The sequence below is a fragment of the Manis pentadactyla genome, chromosome 4, assembly GCF_030020395.1.
Source record: "Manis pentadactyla isolate mManPen7 chromosome 4, mManPen7.hap1, whole genome shotgun sequence".
NCBI classification, from domain to species: domain Eukaryota; kingdom Metazoa; phylum Chordata; class Mammalia; order Pholidota; family Manidae; genus Manis; species Manis pentadactyla.
In genome coordinates, this window is record NC_080022.1 from 143,437,783 (window position 1) to 143,460,299 (window position 22,517).

General features: G+C 46.8%; 1 protein-coding gene and 1 long non-coding RNA gene across 2 annotated transcripts in view; both read right to left on the minus strand.

The window, feature by feature from the left end:
- The window catches only part of LOC118919519 (kinase suppressor of Ras 1), a 107,750-nt gene that overhangs the window by 71,153 nt on the left and 14,080 nt on the right, over positions 1 to 22,517 (minus strand).
- Positions 5,498 to 14,637, minus strand: LOC130683463 (uncharacterized). The gene is made up of 4 exons (XR_008997221.1): positions 13,137 to 14,637; positions 11,273 to 11,403; positions 10,410 to 10,492; positions 5,498 to 6,041 (listed from the first exon to the last, which is right to left on the minus strand). It is a non-coding gene; the product is annotated as an uncharacterized LOC130683463 (long non-coding RNA).

The window sequence follows — 22,517 nt, forward strand, 5'->3', positions numbered from 1 at the left end:
AACCACACCATCTCCAAGCCCACCCTCTCTCCCTGCTCTCAGCCAGCTAGATGCCCCCTCTTAGGGCAGTTCTTGCTCTCTCCTCTTGCCCTTTAGCAGAAGAGGTGAAGGTAGCATCTCCTCCTGTCCACTGAACGGGGGTCACCTCCCCCTCAGGGGAGCCCCTGGTGGAAAACAGCAGGGGCTGGAGGCAGCGGGGGGCCTGAGAAACTTGGGCAGGCATGGCCTGGCCTCCTGCCCATGAGTCAGCCACGGAGAGGCCTCTTTCAGACAGAGGGGCAGACGAACAAAGCTTCATTGTACATGAGCCACACAGAACAGCCAGTTGGGACAAGGGGGCTTCAGGGCCAACGGGGTGTTATTAGCATTTGACTTATTTATTTATTGGGGCTCCCTTTATCTAACACACTTAGTGGGCACAGCCCTTAGCATATGGCCAGGCACCGTCCAAAGCCCTGCCAAACATTAACTCACTTAGTTTCTGATCATGCTGTTCCAAAGTTAGTGTCCAGGGAGGGGGAAAATGTCATCCTCCCTCCTCTCCAGGCACAGGGACCATCATCTAAGGATGACATTAACCTACTGCATTCTGCTACTGCCTGGCCTGCAACATGATACCCACACCCCTTGGATGTAGGAAAGCACCCCCAGGGTGTGACCTAAACCCCTTGGCTGCAATTTATGGAAGGCTGTCTTTGGGAGAAATGGAAATTTTGTCATGGAGAGGGAGGAAGAATTTGAGTCGAGCTCCACTTGCTATGTGAATGTGGGCAAGCTGCATCCCTTCTCAGAACCTTGCCTCTATGTCTGTAAATGGGAACAGTGCCACCTACCTCAGAGGAGGTGTTAGGAAATGAAATAATTAGATATAAAAAGCTTGGCAAAGGGCATCACCCGCAGGCTCCTTCCCTTCCCCACCAGCAAAGCGCCACTGCTGCTGGGCGTGGGCCCTCACTTTGCCTCAAACCCACTATCTTGCAGCAGCCCTGCAGGATTCAGTGTTACTCTCCCCATTTCCAGATGGGGAAAGCGAGGCTGCCCTGGCGGAAGAGCTTCTCCCCAGGCAGTAGAGCCCACATTCAAAGCCTGTACCACAGACTTTCCTCTGGTCCTGGCTCTGGATCACTCACCTCTGCCCCCCTCCCACCCAGCCTAGGGTTTAAACAGTCCTAAAGCTCAGGTGTACGCCTGCTTTTTTGTTTGGTTTGCTTTGGTTTTAACTGTCAAAAATCGCCCCACGACCTGGCAGCCCTAGACATTCACACTGCAGGCCCCACAGAGCAGCGACCTCAGTTCTGGCCCCATTCAGGTGTCCGAGGCGAGGCCTTGCAGAGAAGGGAGCGCTCACTCCAGGCACAGCTGGAGTCCCGTGGCATTCAGTGCGGCAGACTAACTGTCACCGTCCCAGTTACTTGTTCTTGGCACCAAGCCTGCCTTGGCCGGAAAGTTAGAGAGGAAATCATACTGATACCACAGAAGCACCAAGTGCTTGGGGCTGAGCGAGCCTCAGTTTCCTTAGCTGTAAAATGGGCGTGGGGAAGAATGTTGCCAAACTTAACCACCTTGAAGGGATTTCCTGTCCTCTTGTGGTTGATTCAACCCAACACTGACCCCCCGCTTGAGCCAGAGGGCAGGCCTGGACCTGCATCTGGGGAGTGGGAAACCAGAGTGGGAAACCAAGGCGTAGAGAAGGGCAGTGACTCCTAGATTCCCATGTCTGAGGGGCGTGGAGCTACTGGAGATTGTGAAGGGGTGGGGGCCATCCAGATAATTTACTAATTGATTAAACGGAAACCTCATTTCCAAGTCATCAGGACTGCACCTCTGCAGGGGGACTGCAGCCAGGGGTTCCGAGTGCTGACCACCACAAGCCATCCTTTGGGGAGGCCTCTGGTCAGGCAGTGCGCCCCCACCTGATGGCAGCAGCAGCTGGCAAGGCCTGGGAGTGAGTTTTGCAAGATCCACAGCTTCAGGATCAAGCAAGCCTGGGGTACATGCCAGCCCCACCACTACTAGGCAACGTGACTAGGACAGATCACCCAACAACTGAGCCACAATTTCTCTGTTCTGAAATGCTACACAGGGGTAATGACACATGTATCTTACCAGCATCCAGCCAGGGCAGGCCCCAGGGCACAGCAGCTCCCTCAAAGGCTGTGCGGCTTTCCCAGCACTACTAAGACCACGCCCTGTTACTGGGGGGAGTCCTGACACACCTTTTCTCCCCTTTGAGCGTGGCAGGCCTAAGCTTCCCCCTCCCTCTCCAGCTGACAGAATTCTTGCTCCCACCTCCACTTTCCCACAGGACTTGTCAGCACAGAACACCAATTGTTAAGAAGCCATCCACCTCCCTGCCACACTGGGAGGTGCAGCAAGGGCAGGCTCTGGGTCCCCAGCACAGTGCCTAGTAGAGAGAAGGTGCTCAGATGATAGATGGACTGGTGGACAGGTGGGTGGGTGGGTGGACTGCAACCACTGGAATTATTGGAAACTACTTCTGTGATGTTCTGAGGGAACACTGTACTTCCCGAAGTACGGAATGAACACCTTCAGGTGTTTTCAAAATACAATAACTTTGGCCTTTTCTTTTCACTTTAAGAATATTACAGTTCACACTACGTTTCACAAGTGCAGCCTTCCTGAGTAGCATTAAAAAGTTTGAAAACTGAAAAGATATAGAGATTGCTGCTAACCTCACCCATGCGAGCTGTTGCATATACTTCCAGGGCCCTGCTCCCAAGGCTCCCTGGTCTGGAATGTCCTTGTCCCCACAAGTCTTTGTGGCTCCAAATGCCCCCTCTTCCTTCTCACCCCCTAGGGAAGACTGACCTCCCCATCCCCAGGGCTCCCTTTGAGGAGAGCATCCCTAACAACTTACCCACCAACTGATTTTCCAAGTCTTTGCCACAGATTGTGACTAAGACTGGAAGTTCCTTGAGAGCCCAGCCCTGCCTTATTTCCGTATCAAGAACATGTAAGCTGATGTGGGGCCCACACGAGGGCCTCAAGAGTAAACAGCTTGAACTCCTTGACTGCTTTAGGTTACAATGGTTCCTCTTCCTTGATTACGCACCTGCCTGTATCTGAAACCATTGCAGGCCCCCAAATCTTCCACTCCCACTCCCAGCTTACAAATCTATGACAACAGAGCACAGAGGCCAGACTGCACTTCACTCCATCCCTCAGCCAGACAGAAGCAGGTTTTACAATACGGAAGTGGGCCCAGGGAGTTTTCCCTAAATCACCCGGGGAAAGCCGGTCAGTGTACAAAAATCCTCAAGGGTCTCTTCTAGCTTCAGGTAAAAATCCACCCAGCAGACCCACCACACAGCTATACTTAACAAATGAGTTACTGTGCCATGAAAATACAAGGTTACAGAGCAGAAGGCAGAGGATGGCCTGCCTCTTCAAAGCTCTCTCTCTCCATATATAAAGGTGTGTACTGCACTCACACACATGTGTACCTGTTTTTTAAGAGGGATTTTAAATATTTTTCTTATGTTTTTATGTTTCCCAAGTTTTCCACAAGGAACATCTACTAGTTCTATAACCAGTTGTAAAAATCATTCCTGGAACAAAGGAAGGAAGAAAAGAAACTGCATTCTGCACTGTCACAGGAAGGGAACTAAGACATCTGGGCTCGGTTTCCCAGGGTTGTCCAAACAACAGATTTATCTCTATCATCAGGTAAATAGGGCTCATATAGGTGTCCTTCCACATACTTTCCCAGGAGGCCCCATCCCACACTGAATACACCCCATCTATTATGATGACAATATTAATAATAGTTTTTATTGAGCACTTACTAGGTGCTAGGCACTATTCCATTTTTTAACCTATTCTCATTTACTTCTTACAATGACTCCAAGGCAATTATTATTATCCTCCTTTTACAGATGAGGAGAGAGGCACAGAGAGATGAGGTAACTTGCCCAAAGTCAGCTACCTAGTCTTGATTTTTACCTTTGGTTACTGCCTGAATGTGACAGGTCTGTTAATTAGATAAAACTAGATTTTATAAATGTTGTGCTTATAAAATGGGGCTTTACACTCCCAGGGACAGGAGAGACAAGGAGGGAGTTATTTTGAATGGTAATGGGAAAATTAGCTTTAAGTCAGCCACATAAAACCAACTGCAATGTCACCTTGTCTGGAGAGTATGACTGGAAACTGGAAACATCCCCCCCCTTTTTTTTTAGTATAATAATTATTTCTCTTATCTCATAGGCCAGAAGCGATCGCATGCCTCTGAGCTGATGAAACAGACGCCGCAGCTGCATGTGAAGACGCTCCCTAACCAGAGCCCCTCCTGCTCTCACCCAGGGCCGCTCGCACGTCCGGGCATCTTCCAGTCATAGAAGATCAAAACCAGAGAACGTGAAGGTGAGAAGAAACACAGTTCCCAGACATAAGTGCAGGGAGACCACAAGACAGAATAACAATAATGGAACAAATGGAAAAAACTGCAAAGCAGATCCAAGATCCAAAAAGTGTCCCGTTTTGAGACTGTGATGTGAGAGGCAAAGTAGCCCTTCATACTACCTCAAGAGAGGTATTGAGACTCTCGGCCTCAGTGAAAGACACGCCATTAGACTATTTCAGAGAAAATGCATGTATCTTCTTGTACCATTTAAAATGATTAAAATACATTTTAGTGTTCACAGGAATAATTCTGTCACCAAGGAAACTCACTTTATTTGCAACACTTCATTCCCTATGCTATCTAGTAAATTGTGGCACCTGATGTTAGCTGCCTACCCATCTCTCTTCTCCCCTTCTTCCTGAACTTTGGGGGTCTCCGATTTTGTTCAAAGTGATAATGTGCTTGGCTCTCAGGCTCCCTTGTAACTGGTAGTTGTCATGTGAACCAGTTCTAGCCAATGAGGTGTAAGGAGAAGCCTACCTCTTGGTACTTTGAGGACATTAGTTATCCTCAATAAAATGGATGAGTCAGTTGGCAAAAGCCAGCTTCCTACTCCCCTTTGTCCTACCTGGAATGAAGATGCGAAGTGAAGAGATGCAGCAGCTGTTTTGAGAGCACAAGAGGAAATGTCATATGCTAAGTCTGACAGAGCAAAAAGATATAAGGAGTCAACATGGAGCCCCAGAACAGCCTGCCTTTGAACTTGCTTCATTAGAAAAAATAACCTCTTACTTATTTAACCCAGTGTTATTTGGATTTTCTAAACAGGGAGCTAAGTGAACCCTGATACATTAATATCAGATTATAATTCCAGGATGATAAAAATGACTCCTAATATCTTACTGTGTTCCTCCAAGTAGCCTGCAAAGTACTTTTGTGTCTTTGGAGTGCTGCAGTAAAACACAGGCTGGCCAATCGTTACTTACTAGGAGCTTGCTTAGCTGCTGCAAGTGGCAAATGGCCATTAACTGGTATTGTGTCCTTACTAAACTGACTTGCTCTTGCAACTTGGAATTTTGTTAGAAAACAAAAAGCGCTTTATGGCAAAGGCATTAGTGCCACAATGGGACCTTTCTGCTTTAATTATGAAAACACATTAAGAGCTTAGCTGCACTGCAAAGAGGGGCCAGGAGACTCGGCTGTGGCCTCAGCCTTCCTGACCATTCTCCACTCAATATGCTGGAGGGGCACCAAAGCCACTTGGGAGGAAATGCTGCAGGCAGACACCAAAACTTTAAGGGGCTAGGCATTTGGATCCACCTGGAGGACTGTGAGGTACATACTGTGCCCCCAACACACCACTTACATATCCTACCTGGAGTTACCTATGTGCAGCACACAAGCTTTAGTGTCTAATTCTCACACCTGACAAAGTGATGTGGCACCAGTAGGAGCTCAGAGATGACCCAAGGGGTACGTACAGAGGCAGGACAGTGAGCCAAGATTCCCACACATCCTGAGCTGAGCCAAATATACCCACCTGCTGACAAGGCTGATACAACAATGGAATAAGATGACACGATTCCACCAACACAAAGCATACAGACGTGCACACACAGGCTTACCAAGAGACGTTCCAACAGTGATCATAGCAGTATCTTTTGGTATCATCCCCAAACTGTAAACAAACCAAACGTCCTTCAATAGGAGAATGGATATAAAAACTGCTAATTATTCTACTGAATGATTATGGGCAATGAAAATGGGCAAATAATAGCTACATGCAACAAAATGCATGAATTTCACAAACATAATGTTGAGCAAAAGAAGTCAAATACAAAACCATATATACATACAGTACATACCTTATACAAAGTTCAAAAAAACTAAATCATATCAAAAAATAGTTAAAAATAAAAATGAAAAGGAATGATACCCAGATCACAAACCCAGCCTATTGTACACATCTTAACTGAACGTGAATCTCTTGCTACCTTATTACCAGCCCCCCGGAGGGTGCTTGACACCCTTCTTTTCAGGGGGTGAGGGGTGCTCCCATGTGTGCCCAGCCAGAAACTGGCAGTGGTAGAGCATTTCATCCCTCCTCAGATGCTTCAAGTATATTCATGTCTATCTCCCAAAGCCACAATTGTAAGCTCTTTGGAGGAAGGAAACAGACTGGGAAATACACATTTATTTGCAGATAAGTAATAGATACCTAAGATAGGAGAAGCTCAGAAAGCACTAGAAAAGTCACTGCAGGAGAGAGAGGTGGATGTTTTGTTAGACCATCTGAGCAAAGGCTAGAGCTCAGTCTGTGGTAAGGACCTCAATAAGGAGACAAGGGATCCAGGGTCTGGTCCACTCCCAGCTGTGAGAGTGGACCCAAGCTAACTCTATGCACACAGGACTGCTGCAGGTTGCGCAAATTTGTTTTATAGTGAGAAAGTGCCATCTTGGGTTCTGTTATTCTAGCAAGTCCACGTAAATCAGTATATTCTCTCCTGGTGAGCAACTTACACTTCAGCAGATGTTTTTTGGGCCAGCTTGTCCTTACCTAACACCTAATTTTAAAACTGCCATGTATGGTGGCATCAAGAAAACAAAACAAAATCTGGACGCCTGCAGCTAACCAGACTGATGGCATGCACAGGAGTGTAATGGCTGGGATCGCTTTTCCCCTGTGCAACCTGGCTGGGGCACTGCCACAGTTGACTCAGGGCCTCTTCCCTTTCCTCAGCTTCTGTGGCTGACCAAGCTGCCCTTAAGTCACATGTTCTCTTTACAGAGATACCTCAACCAAGCCCCAGCCAGTCCCTCCAGGGTCCTGCAGGACACTGCCTAAACTTCTCCAGACCCCTCCGTGAGTGGAATCTAACCTCCTTTTCTGAGTCCTAGTCCCCAAGTGCCCACTGATGCCCCCTGCCCCACTGATGGATGTTGAGCATCTTCCCAGCAGAGAACAGGCAGCCTGCAGTCCCTGGCACTCCACTGCTCCCACCCCTTCGCAAGCAAAGCTCCTCCTGAGGGCCTGCTTACCACCGTCCCAGAGTCCTTCAAGTTCTCAGGCTGGAGGGAGACAAAAATCAGGGACCCTTCCTGGCTCTGAGTTGTCATGGTGTCTACACCCAACAGTCAGCTCTCCATAGGTGGCATGGGGTTTATCAACGGCAGGTTTCCAGCCCCAGCCAGCTTTCTGTCCCCACACCACACTTTTTGCCCACCTCTTCACAGCCAACCATTCTGCAAGAGCAAAATGTACTAAAATGTCTATAGCACCTTTCTTACTTTTTTTCTGAGACAGAAGTGAACAGCAGAGAAGCTGATGGCAAGGTTTTCTTTACAGCTTCTACACACACACATTGTTCCTCCAAGGGCTGTGTATACACAGGTGTACTCACCTACACCTTCTGAGAGCCTGTCTTCTAAGATGGGACCACGGCTATCTCGCACTCTGTAGGGACAGCTGTGGCTCTCCGTGATGTACTGAGATGCCACATTGTTACTGGGGCAGAGCAGCTGTCAATCCTGAGATAACACTGGCCCAGAAGTGTGCATGGGAGGCACTGCGGGATGCTGAAAGGATTAACACTCATCCGCTGCAAAGGAGTGAGCCAGGAAATGGTATTTGTACACTTCAAAAAGAAACGAGACAAGCACTCTCTTGATAGCCTTCAGCTAAGCAGATCATAGCGCTGCCCAAGCGTTTGGAAAAAAAGAGAGGTGACGGAGCATCTATGTGCACATGCCAGGCGCACAGAGGCTCACTCAAACCCCACGCTACAGACCAGGCAAGGCGGCTTGGGAAATTACGTTGCCTGAATTACCTCAGGCTAAGGCCACTCAGCTATTCAGTGTTGGAGCTCAGATTTCTCTAGCTCCCATGTCCTTTCCAATTCCTTTGTGTCTGAAAAATGTCCATGAAGCTATAAAAATGACCACTCACATTGGTATCCCATACCCATACTTCACTGGGCCCTTTTAGTGCTCTCTCTCAATCCTTACAACTCCTCAGGGCACATTTTATCATCACTAACATTGTCCTTTTCCAGATGAGGAAACTGAGGCTCGGGGAGGTAGTGTGGCTCGCACAAGGTCCCTGAGGTCGAGGAGAGCCATGTGGAGGGCAGCTCCTGCTACCTCTGCAAGCTAATCAGGAATAGTTTTCCGGATTGTTGGTTCTGCCACGACTCAACAGGAAGGGTCGGAAGTCCACGGAAAAAGTGAAAACCACAAAAGTTATCTCAGGTCAGGGTGGACCAAGCAGTGAGGAAGTGTCCCAGGTGGATTTATGTGGAGACAGAGACTGCCCAATTCCCTAGGTGCTAACAGCAAGCGGATGGAGGTGCTGGCCTTCGCGGCTCCCAAATGCAGGCACGGAAGACCCTCCATTGCCCATGAGCCAAATCTGCCCCACCCCTGGCACCAGGAAAAGGGGTTGTGGCCCAGGCTGGGCTTTGTCCCTCCTCCCCAACACACACCTAACAGAGGCCTCTGGCCTCTTTAACCAATATTTATTCAGTGTTTAAGAGGCACTCAGCCTGGGAAGCAGGGTTGTGCCCAGATGCCTTGGAACACAGAAACCTGGGCCTTCCCACCTCACTCTGCAGAGGATTTCTTGGGGCATCTAACTGGCTGCCCAGCCTCTGGGCACCTGGGTTATCTGATAGGTCTGTTCAAAATTCGGGCCAAAACTCAGTTAACACAGGAAGAAGCATCCAGTGGAGACAAGTGCAGGCGTCCTCTCTCCAGGGCAGGCACCCTGATCTATCCCCTGGCCTCCACTTACTGTGACTGAGTGGCCAGCCCCTTGTTTTCATCAGGGATGAGGGAAAGAGAGGGACCTCGCCCAGAGAGGAGTGGTGCGGGGCAGAGCTGCCCAAGTCAGGGTTTCTCTGTAAGTTGTGGCACCTACCAAACAGCAAAACTCTGGACCGATACATTACTACCTGGGCCCTCAGTCACCTCGCTTGCAAAATGGACATCGCAGAACCTCCCAGCCAGGGAGAGGAGGATTCACTGGGATGATAAAGTGCCAAGCACAGGGCACCCAGCCAATGGTAGCCGTTATTCTTACTGCCCAGAGCCAGGATTCCAACCAGGGCTCATGATGTTATGTCCAGCATTGATACCTTTGAGCCCGTGTCCATGCCCCCCAAATCCACCCTCAGCCAGCCGCTCCACCCCATGAGAAGTTCCTTCAGTGGCCTGACTCCCCATGACCAACCCCAGAGGTATTACCAGGGAGGCTGCCTTAGTGGCCACTCTGCCCCGAGGCCCCTGCTCCTCCATCCCCCAGACAGCAGGTCCCAGAGCAGGAGGCACTGGGCCGCATGGGTAGCAGGGGGTGCCCAGGTGGGCTCTGCTCCTCCCCCTCCAAGCCAAACCAGCCCTTCGTGCAGCAGGACAGCAGCGGTCTACACTCTAGAGCAGTATAATGCCAGCTCCTATGGAACTGGGCACTTTGTAGTGGCCACATTATTAAAAGAAACAGATGCTGTCAAGTTCAACGATACATATTTAACCAAATGCACCCCAAATATCACTTCAATGTATAATATAAAATAAACAAAATGTAAAAGATGAGAAATTTTACATTCTTTTGTTCATATTGTCTTCTAGATCTGCCATGCAGTTCTATAGTGAGAGCACTTCCCAGTTCAGACTAGCCACATATTTAAGGCTCAACCGCCACACGTGGCTAATGCTGCCATACTGGAAAGAGCAGAATGAACATTTCCATTATTGCACAAAGTTCTATTGGCCAGTGCAGCTGTCCCCTTGCATTAAATCTTGGGACTTTCTGGCTCTTGGGGGGTGAGGAGCAGCATGGGTGGGGCTCCTCTTTCTGAATTACCAGGGGGGCTGATTTCTTGACAGCTGGAGGCTGACAGGAAATACCTGTTTGTCAGCCAGGAGAAAGTTTTCCCCTCCCTCTTCCTCAGGCTTGGGCAGGGCTGGGGGGTTTCCATGACACCTGCAAACCCAAAACACTGTCCCCCAGGGAACTGAACCAATACCCAGACCACTTAGAGAAAAATCTAACCTGGAGGTTCTGGTGAGGCGGCTATGGGCAGGAGATGAAGGCTGATCCTCAGCAGGGCTCCGGGCAGCCTCTCAGCCAAATCCCTGAAAACACCAAGTTACCAACTGCAAAAGGAAACGGCTCAGCTCCAGGGCCTCCCGTCTGCCAGCCCCCAGGACTGCTGCCTCCAGAGAGACAACCAAGAAGGGAGGGAGGTGGAAATAATCAAAATGTCCAACCCCACACACAGGCTGCCTAACTGTGGCTGTACCCATTCAAACAAATATCAGCTGTTCAACTCTACAGTGAACCCACACAGCTTTTCTGATAAAAAGTATGCTTTGCTAAATAAACATACCTAACTAAAATTTTTACCTGCACTACCTCTTTTCATTATTACAAAGTCATGAGTTAGGTTGGCATTATTCCCATGCTATACAAAAGGGGGTAAGGCTTCCCCCAAGTCAAACTGACGTGCCCAAGGCAGCCCAGCCAGCAGGGGCTAAGGCCACCTTGAGCCAAAGCCCACCAGCCCTCAGGCCCCAATTTTATTACTATCCTATTGCCTTAAGGTGTGTTTTGTTTGGGGTGCAGTGGAGAGGATAACATTGTGAAAAAGCTCCTTTTATTACAATCTCCATTGCCAGACGCCTGCAGACAAGGACAGAGAGGAGAGAGCAAGCGTGAAGGTATGAAAACATTCTGGGTTAGGTCAAGGGCAGTGAGCCAACAATTTTTTAACATTGTTATGCTGTTTATGCAATGCTTCATTTTTTTCCAAAGGCAGCTATCTTCTGGGAAGAAAAAACATGGGACAAGCACCAAGAAAGCCAAGCACATACAAAGCAGTCCCTGGTTACCCCTGAGGAGTGTGAGTCCCTTACCTCACCACAGTAGGTGGGCCAAGACTTCAGCTATGTTTGCCTGGTGCCACCAGAGAGACTGAAGACAATTGTTTACATCAGAAAACTGGATAGAGACATGGCCGATTGTAATTCCTTGGTGACACCAATACCTGGCACAAAATGAGACAAACAGCAACAAATATTAACACCTACTGTGTTTACAGTGTACTGGCACTGCCATGAACACTCTGCATATACCAAATACACTAGCTCATTAAACCAAGCCTATTGAGGCAGGCATTGTTATCACTTCCATTTTACTGATAAAGCAACTGAGTCATGGGCAGATTAATAACTCGCTCAAGATCGCACAGCTAGGGATCGGCAGGCTGGGATTCGAACCCAGGCAGTCCGGCTCCACAGTGGGGCCCTCAGCCTCTATACCACATTGCTTCCGTTACAACAATAATAATCACCCTCTGCTGCCTGAATCACCTGGATGAACTGGAGACTGCTGGCACCTTGCTGGATTAAGAACCAATCCCTTCTGGATCAACGAGAGCAGTACAAGGGGGAAGGGGCAGACGTCACGACGCCACCCCGGCCCCTGCAGGCTTGTGGGCGCTGTGGGGGAGGAGTCTTGCTGGAGAAGTAGGGTGTACCGTGGAGCCCCCACAAATTAGTGTCTGCTCCTGAAGCCGGAGCCCTCAGAACCGGGAGTACGAAGGACAGAACCCTCTGGCCAGCGGCCAGAGATCCATGGGGACGATCCCACTCAGAGCATTTTCAGCACAGTCCCTGTCCATAGCCCTTTCAGCAGGTGCTGTCAGAGCTGCCCCAAAGTGCCCGTCCTGTCCCCCTCTAGGCAGGAGTCCCTTGAAGACCTGACCTGAGGGGCGAGTGACGTGTCATTCCTCCCTTGCTGACCTGTAAGGGTATTCGTCCCTGGCTTTAAGGACAGAGCCCTCGGACATGACCACTTCAGTGAAAGGTGGATAGGGCGAGCTCTCCTGATTCGGCCCCTTTTGTCAACAGGAACACTGAGGCGCCTGGGAGCATGAGTCAAGCTGACTTTGTTCTGAGCTGCTGGGAAAGGCTCTGGCTCTGGGCCAGGGTAAGCCTGCTCCTGGCACTAAATGATCATCCCTGAGCCTCTGAGGGAGATGAGCACAACTGACTATTCTTCTGAGCAATTCGTGTACAGTGACACCCCCTCCAAGGGCATGTGCTGCTCAGACAAGCCAAGGAGACCAGGCCTCGCCAGGGCTGGCTAGGAGGATGACACCCCAGCCTACAATACTCCTCCAAGGAGACCCTGGAAAGGGGTGCTTCCTGCATGTCTGAAACCCAGAAAAAAATGAAAACTGCCCAGCTCCCCTCCTCCCTGTCCTGGCCCCACCCGCCTCTAACACAGGCTCTGCTGTCCCTGCCAGCCACCTCAGGTCACGTCTCCCCCAGAGCCCTCAGGCCTTCCAGTTGCAATCCATTAAGATACTGCTCACCCCGTCTCCCCATCCCAACCCACTCAACCGGCATTACTGTGCCAGATGTCACAAGCGGCAGCTAAAGAGGGACTTTGCCCTTGAAGCATTCCCAGACCAGTAATTGATTTAAACCAGTTGGGATCTGGGTGAGCAGAGCTGCAGTCTGGGTGGGGCTGCAGGATACCAGCAGGGGACTCACAGATGGTTTGGGTAAGTTACTTAACGTCCAGATCTCAGAGAGGTCTAGATGCGTCTCAACACATCTTCTAAAAACCCTTCCATTTCTTCTATGAAGTAATCTGCCGGCAACTCTAAACCTCCCACAGGTAAGCCCAATATCTACTCTAGAGCAGGCAGTCCACAAATACTGAATGCTCGAGCTTTATCCACAGTACCCAGACAAAAAGGAAAACACATACCACCTGCCTAATCCAAGTCCTAACTTCTCCTTATTTTTGTTCTGTCGAGAATACGTCAGTCAGGATCGGACAGGCTATGCTGTGGGAACAGGCAACGCTGAACTCTGGGAGGTTATCTCTTCACACTGCACATCACAGGCATTGACCGGGAGCTCTGCCCTTGGCCTCCTCACTCCAGGACAGGCCAGTGGTGCCTCCACATCTGGGAATGTTGGTGGGCGCCACAGGACGGGGGAAGGAATGTGGCAAATTGTACCCGAGCTCTTGCAGGTTGCCACCCCAAAGTGTCACGTTACTTCTTACTTACAGTTCATTGGCCAACACAAGTCACATCTCCTCCTAACTTCAAGAAGTTAGCAAAGACCAAGCCTGCCACATGTTCAGTAGGAGAACCAGAAATAGATGGTGAATTGCACCAATGAGTACAAGCAGGGGTTGAGCAGAAGCTAATGATATCAAACTGGGTGAAAGGTTGAGTACTGTTTCTTATCCTCTTTAGATCAGTTTCTCAACCCTCCACTACTGATGTTTGGGGCTGGATAGCTCTTTGTATGGGGGTCTGTCCTGTGTGCAGTAGGGAAGTTGAGCAGCATCCCTGGCCTACACCCACAAGATGACAGCAGCCAAAGCCTCCGCAAACTGTGACAAGCAGAAATGGCCCCCCCCATGTTGCTGAATGTCCCCTGGAAGGCAAAATGGCCCTCAGCTGAGAATCTGTGCTTTAAAGGAAGCATCATCTCTCTTAAAGAGAAAATAACAGCACCCTCCTACCTCAAGATACTCTACTCGGCTGTCTTAAGAGACGGTTTTCTCATTTGCAATATAGGAGTAATCATCATACCCATCTCAAAGGGTCATTGTGAGGATTAAACCAGCAAATGCTCACAATGCACTCAGCACAGGGCTGGCACACACTGCGGGTGAGCCGGCACTAATGCTGCCTGTGAGTACTAAGGACCTGCTGGATTACTACCACTACAGTGCTGGCTGCCAGCATCGCTGGCATGAGAAGACGTAGGGACGGCCAGGCACAGATTCCTTCCTGGGAGAGCAGCAGAGCCGCTCACTGGACCCAAGGTCATCCCTGCATGCTCTCCCCCAGCAGGAGTCCAGGGCTGGGAGGGTGCTGCAGAATTCTTGCCATGTGCACTCCAGCCCCCGAAGCCTGAAGTCAAACATCTGTGTCATGACTGTGCTGGACTGTCGGGGCAGAATGTGCTGACGCACAAGTACAGACGAGCACAGAAAGATGATAAACAAGCATCTGCCCTGAGAAGGGCTCCTGACCAGCGACATGGCCACCCGCTGGCCTACAGTGACCAACTATGAGGCTGCACATGGCTGGAAGCCAGCCCCACCCTTCCTGGCATCCACCAGCCCCCAAAGAGTCCCTTGGAGTGAGGGCTGGAGGGCATGGGATGGTGGAGTTGATTTTTTTATTATTATTATATAAAGTTTCAGGTGTACAGCTTTATAATGTGACATCTGTGTATACTACAAAGTGATCACCGCCACAAGTCTAGTCACCACCTGCCACCATACAGACGGTAAGTTGGCCCCTTCACTCATTTTGCTCACCCTCCAACCCTCTTCCCCTCTGGGAACCACTGGTCTGTTCTCTGTATCTGTTTTTGTTTTGTTTGTTCATTTGTTTTGGTTTTCTAGATTCCACATGAGTGAAATCATATGGTATTTGTCTTTCTCCAGCTGACTAATTTCACTTAGCATAATACCCTCAAGGTCCATCTATGTTGTCGCAAATGGCAAGAATTCATTCTTTATCTTATGGCTAAGTGGTATTCCATTGTATAAATATACCACATGTTCTTTATCCTCCTCTATCAAAGGATACTTAGGTTGCTCCTATATCTTGGCTGTTGTAAATAAAGCTGTAATGAACATAGGGGTGCATGTTTTCTTCAAATTAGTGTTTGCTTTTTCTTTGGATAAATACCCAGCAGTGAAATAGCTAGATTATATGGTAGTTCTATTCTGAATTTTTTGAGGAACCTCCATACTGTTTCCATAGTGGCTGCACCGATTTACATTCCCACCAACAGTGCACAAGGCTCCCTTTTCTCCACATCCTTGCCAACACTTGTTACTTGTCTTTTTGATGAGAGCCCTTCTAACAGGTGTCTGGGGATATCCCACTGTGGTCTTGATTTGCATTTCCCTGATGATTAGTGATGTGGAGCATCTTTTCATCTGTCTGTTGGCCATCTGTATGTCTTCTTTGGAGAAATGTCTATTCAGATACTCTGCTCTTTTTTAATCAGGTTGTTTGGTTTTGCTGTTGAGTTATAGGAGTTCTTTGTATATTTTGGATATTAACCCCTTGTTGCATATATAGTTAGCAAATACCTTCTCCCATTCAGTAGGTTGCCTTTTTGTTTCGAAGCTTTCCTTTGCTGTGCAGAAGCTTTCCAGGTTTAAATAGTCCCACTTGTTCATTTTTGCTTGTTTCCCTTGCCTTTGCAGTCAGATCCACAAAGATGTCACTAAGTCTGATTTTGAGCAACTTACTGCCCATGTTTTCTTGCAGGAATTTTATGGTTTCAGATCTTCCATTCAAGTCTTTAATCCATTTTGAGTTAATTTTTGTGTATGGTGTAAGATAGTGGTCTAGTTTCATTCTTTTGCATGTGGCAAAAGGTAGGGAATGTGGAGGAGAAATGTTGGATTTTAAGATGTTAAGTTTTCGTGGATGCCTTACTTGGGTCCCAGGATCTCAGAATCAGTGAAGGGGGCCCTTTCTCATTGCTAAGCCTGCCCCCCTCCCCTGACAGACGGCCACCTTGTCTCCCAGGACCTCTCCCAGGGGCCAACCCTGGAACAGCCCAGCCCACACTGTAGGCTCTGCTGGATGCATAGCTCTCTCTCTCCTTGGCGCTGGTTAGGAGCACCAGCTCCAGGATCAGGAGACCAACTTGGGAAGCCAGATCTGCTGTTCCCTCATTGTGCAGCTTTAATGAGCTCTTCTTCAGCCTCTCTCACCTTCAGGGCCCTCACCTACAGCTGGACAGGCTGAGCCCTGCACCAAGGCACCAGGCAGGCATGGTGGCAGGGATCCAGCCCACCCAACCCTCCCCAGCCCCAGCACCCTGGCCTACTCCACCCTGAGGGACACCTTTAAGTAATCTGCATGAAATGTACAAGCAAATGCCACAGTGGTCTATCTGATTCTCAATTCCTCTCCCTTGAAATGAAGATAATCATCTCCAAAGCTCCACAGTTATTATGAGGATTAATGGCAATGCATGCCAGGTGCTTAGCAGTGCCCAGCATGTAGAAAGTGTTCAGCAATTGTTGTGATGAAAATTATGGTAACTCCCAATAATAACGACTTAATTTATAGCCCTGGTTAATGTCCTGCTCCAAAGCAACCAGAATAAACCTAATGCTGCTTCATGGGGCTATGATGAGGATTAAATGAGATAATGTCAAGGGAAGCTTAGCATAATAGGATGGGCTCAATAAACATCAGCAATTATTATTATAGACCTACACAGCCTTTGGTCTGAATTCTGCATCCTGAAGATCACACAAGTGAAATCTTGGCACAATGCCTGGCACATAGGACTCAAAAAATGTCAGCCACTATTATTACACAATTTATACATCCTTTGGTCTGAATTTTGCATCCTGGGGTTTCATATAAGTGTGCCCTCCTGGAAAGGTTAGGTCAAGGATTCAGAGTTAACTCACGTGAACGAGCTGGTGCCAGACCTGACAGGGTCAGAGTCAGGACTCATCAGCCCCCTTTGCCTTCCTCCTCTGGGAAGGCCTCCAGATCCCTGAAGGCAGAGTGGGATTCATCCCAGGGATGCAAGGATGGTACAACATTCGAAAATCCATCAACATCATCCACCACATCAACAAAAAGAAGGACAAAAACCACATGATCATCTCCATAGATGGTGAAAAATCATTTGACAAAATTCAACATCCATTTATGATAAAAACTCTCAGCAAAATGGGTATAGAGGGCAAGTACCTCAACATAATAAGGGCCATATATGATAAACCCACAGCCAACATCATACTGAACAGTGAGAAGCTGAAAGCTTTTCCTCTGAGATCGGAAACAAGACAGGGATGCCCACTCTCCCCACTGTTATTCAACACAGTACTGGAGGTCCTAGCCACGGCAATTAGACAAAACAAAGAAATACAAGGAATCCAGATTGGTAAAGAAGAAGTTAAACTGTCACTATTTGCAGATGACATGATATTGTACATAAAAAACCCTAAAGACTCCACTCCAAAACTACTAGAACTGACATCGGAATACAGCAAAGTTGCAGGATACAAAATTAACACACAGAAATCTGTGGCTTTCCTATACACTAACAATGAACCAACAGAAAGAGAAATCAGGAAAACAACTCCACTCACAATTGCATCAAAAAGAATAAAATACCTAGGAATAAACCTAACCAAAGAAGTGAAAGACCAATACCCTGAAAACTACGAGACACTCTTAAGATAAATTAAAGGGGACACTAAAAAATGGAAACTCATCCCATGCTCTTGGCTACGAAGAATTAATATCATCAAAATGGCCATCCTGCCCAAAGCAATATACAGATTTGATGCAATCCCTATCAAATTACCAGCAACATTCTTCAACGAACTGGAACAAATAGTTCAAAAATTCATATGGAAACACCAAAGACCCCAAATAGCCAAAGCAATCCTGAAAAAGAAGAATAAAGTTGGGGTGATCTCACTCCCCAACTTCAAGCTCTACTACAAAGCCATAGTAATCAAGACAATTTGGTACTGGCACAAGAACAGAGCCACAGACCAGTAGAACAGATTAGAGACTCCAGACATTAACCCAAACATATATGGCAAATTAATATTTGATAAAGGAGCCATGGACATACAATGGGGAAATGACAGTCCCTTCAACAGATGGTGCTGGCAAAACTGGACAGCTACATGTAAGAGAATGAAACTGGACCATTGTCTAACCCCATACACAAAAGTAAACTTGAAATGTAAGTCATGAAACCATAAAACTCTTAGAAAAAAACATAGGCAAAAATCTCTTAGACATAAACATGAATGACCTCTTCTTGAACATATCTCCCCGGGCAAGGAAAACAAAAGCAAAAATGAACAAGTGGGACTATATTAAGCTGAAAAGCTTCTCTACAGCAAAAGACACCATCAATAGAACAAAAAGGTACCCTACAGTATGGGAGAATATATTTGTAAATGACAGATCCGATAAAGGCTTGACATCCAAAAAATATAAAGAACTCATGCACCTCAACAAACAAAAAGCAAATAATCCAATTAAAAAACGGGCAGAGGAACTGAACAGACAGTTCTCCAAAAAAGAAATTCAGATGGCCAACAGACACATGAAAAGATGCTCCACATCGCTAATTATCAGAGAAATGCAAATTAAAATCACAATGAGATATCACCTCACACCAGTAAGGATGGCTACCATCCAAAAAACAAACAACAACAAATGCTGGTGAGGTTGTGGAGAAAGGGGAACCCCCCTACACTGCTGGTGGGAATGTAAATTAGTCAACCATGTGGAAAGCAGTATGGAGGTTCCTCAAAATGCTCAAAATAGACATACCATTTGACCCAGGAATTCCACTCCTAGGAATTTACCCTAAGAATGCAGCACTCCAGTTTGAAAAAGACAGATGCACCCCTATGTTTATCGCAGCACTATTTACAATAGCCAAGAATTGGAAGCAACCTAAGTGTCCATCAGTAGATGAATGGATAAAGAAGATGTGGTACATGTACACAATGGAATATTATTCAGTCATAAGAAGAAAACAAATCCTACCATTTGCAACAACATGGATGGAGCTAGAGGGTATTATGCTCAGTGAAATAAGCCAAGCAGAGAAAGACAAATACCAAATGATTTCACTCATCTGTGGAGTATAAGAACAAAGGAAAAACTGAAGGAACAAAACAGCAGCAGAATCACAGAACCCAAGAATGGACTAACAGAGGATCAAAGCCTAATTTGGCTACCCAGTAAACAAATTAAGATATGATATGAAGAAGAACTTCCAACATCAACATTCTCTGAAAGAGTCATTCCAGAAGATGATCATCAAAAAACTTCAACAAAGATCCTGGCGCTGTTGCAGTTGTAGCTGCATTCATCCCACCGGTTCCTGGACTTGCCATTGGAATGAAGAAGGTGATATCTAAGCTGGCCTGTGCATACAGTAAAACAACAAATTTGACTGGATCTATACTGTCAGAACTCAACCAAGAATTAGGAGAAGTGCAAGTTGCAGTGTTCCAAAATCGTGCGACTATAGACTATCTACTGTTAAAAGAACATATGGGATGTGAACAGTTCCCAGGAATGTGTTGTTTTAATTTGTCTGATTTTTCTCAAACTATTCAAATTCAGTTAGACAATATCCATCATATCATTGATAAGTTTTCACAAATGCCTAGGGTACCTAACTGGTTTTCTTGGTTTCACTGGATATGGCTGGTAATTGTAGGTCTGCTTTGGTTATGTAGCTGTATTCCTATTATGTTAATGTGTGTATGCAATTTAATTAGTAGTTTAAAACCTATACATGCTTATGTTACTCTACAAGAAGATATGTCAAAGAAATAATCAATCTTCCCATGTTTTCTTCCATCTGCTACTTCTATAGCTTTTCTTCTTCCTTCCTAATTACAACCCTTTAGTAGAATTCATGCCTCATATCGAAAATTACCGAGTATCATAATTCTTCCAAGTGGTAAAGATACCTCAAGACAAATGCTGGGCATAGAAGCCACAGGGCATAAATCTGCAAAGAAGTAAAAAGCTAATCTTTTCAAAGAATATTGCTTCTCTCTCACTTACCAACTTTACATTTCCCTGTATGGCCCCGGAAGATGACTGGTTAGCCAGAGACGGGTAAGATTCCTCAAGGGAGGAACAACCTAAGACAGGCACAGTTGCAGGGGGGGCCATCAGGTGAGAAACTGGGGATCAACAGAGGTGAGGCTTAGAACCTCACCTCCCCTGTTTTGAGAGAAATCTTCTGCATCCATGGATGTTTTGTTGCCCTTGTCTAGCTTGGATTAATACTTAGTCTATAGGCACAGACCTGATCATCTACATTTGCCCTCTTACAGCACTAAATTATGTTTTCTACCTTTATCTTGCATCTACCTACCACTTCAGCATTTTATTTAAAATAATAATAATAATAATAATAAGGGAGAAATGTGGGATTCACATATAAATCAAGTATAAAAATCAAACGAATAATCATATCTCACTTGATTGTTTATAGTTCATGATGCGTGATCAAAACCAAAAGTTTCTGTGATACGACTGCCCTTGAACTGTTCACCATGTAAGAACTTATTCACTATGTAAGAACTTGTTCATCATGTAAGAACTTGTTCGTTATGCTTCAGAAGATTGGAGACTGTTGAGAATTAGGCTTGGGGTTGATTAATGATTGTGCATTGAGTCCCCTATACAGAATTTTATTGTTGTTAACAACCATTTGATCAATAAATATGAGAGATGATGCCCTCTCAAAAAAAAAAAAAAGAATGGCAGGCACTCACATATTCACTACTTTAATGAATGGAAAAGAGACCATAGTAAAGATAAATTTTCCCCAGAACAGTTCCCCACACTCACAACTAATTTCTCTTCTACTTTTTTTCCATCTGCAGACATGGTTTTACATATTTTTGTAAACTATAAATGCTGCATACACAGAATTTTGCATTCTGTATATTTTCACTTAATGTAATATCATAATACAGTCATATTTATACCCAGTCTTCCTAGTGAACAGCTGTGTGCATAACAGCCCATTGTGTGCTATACCACAGAATGTTTAACCATCCCCTCACTGCTGGACATCTTTTTTAATCTATATTACAGATACTGCAAATAAATTTTGCAAACAAATGCAAATAAATCTTCATACATTTTGTCTTTCTTTTCTACTGAATGATTGTCTTAGGATAAGCTCCCTTAGAAGGAAGGACTGAGTCAAAGGGTATCTATAGTCCCCACATTATAGATGAGGAGAGGAGGACCAGGAGCATGCAGGCATGATCCACACTCATGGGTACTCAATAAACGCCTGTGGGATGAAGCAAAGTGGCCGCAGTTTGCCCCAGCAAGCGCGCTGCCACCCACCCACACGGTCAGAAACAGGACTTGCTCCCGAGTGTACTTTCAGTAAGTCAGCAATAAGGCTTTTGGTAGCAGGTCAGTGAGGATACCAGCTCCAAACTCCATTTTTTAATAAGAAATGAGGGCTGAGTTTCAAAATCCCTGTAGGATTCCATAGGATGGAGCCAGGGCCCACTGAAGAGCCCACGGCCCTGGTACCCTCTCACAATCTGTTCTCATCACTCTCTCCAGGCTCAGGGTCACATGCATGCAGGTGGCACCTGAGAGCTGGGCTCCTTAAGTATCTCACCCAGGCCCCCGGCCCTCCAGGCCCCCGGCCCTCCAGCCCAGGCTCCCTTCCTTGGGCCTCAGCTTCCCAGGTAAATGCCCGTGGCCTCCCTCTCCACCCTCCCAGGCCTTTACTCTTCTACATAGCCCCTTCTCTGCAAAGCTGTCCTGACCTCTCATTTAAAATTATCCACTCCTCACCTGGGTGCTCTTCCTTGCTTTCATAGTTTTTCCATAGCAATTCATCACTCAACAAATAACATATTTTACTTATTCACTTATTTATTGTCTGAACATCTCCCAACACCAAAAACAAAAAGCCGACATTTTTGTCCATTTTGGTCACTGTTATTTCCCCAAGTTTAAAATAATGCCCAGCCCACAGTGGGTGCCCAACCCATTAATTAAATACTTGTTGAAAAAACAAATAATGATATAATATAAAAAGATTCTTACTCCGTGCCAGGCATTGTGCCTAGCAGGGTTCATCCCACTTACTGGGAACAGCAATCCTAATATAATCCCTGTTTTACAGATGATGGATTTTACTGTTGCTCAGACAGGTTAAGCAACTTGTCCAAAGACACACAGCTAACCAGGAAAGGAGTACGGTCTGAACCCAAGTTATCGAGTGCCAGAATCTGTGCTTGTTCCTACTACAGGGTGCTGCTCACCATCCTGGCCTTTCATCCAAATACAGGAGCAGTCTCTGCAAATATGGCAGAACTTTCCAGGACAAGGCCAAGAACCCACCCAGTGATCAAAATGGGGAAGAAGAGGCAGGAGCGGCATGCCTAGGTGGCAGACACCAGGAGTCCGCTCCTGCCCCACTTCCCCAGGGCAACAGCAAGTCTGCCTTGTGGAACACAGGTCCAGCCTAGTTTGGCAGCCCTGAGTGACAGGGGCCAGTTTGCTGTTTGACAAGTGAGACTGGGGCTTTGACAAGCAGGGTG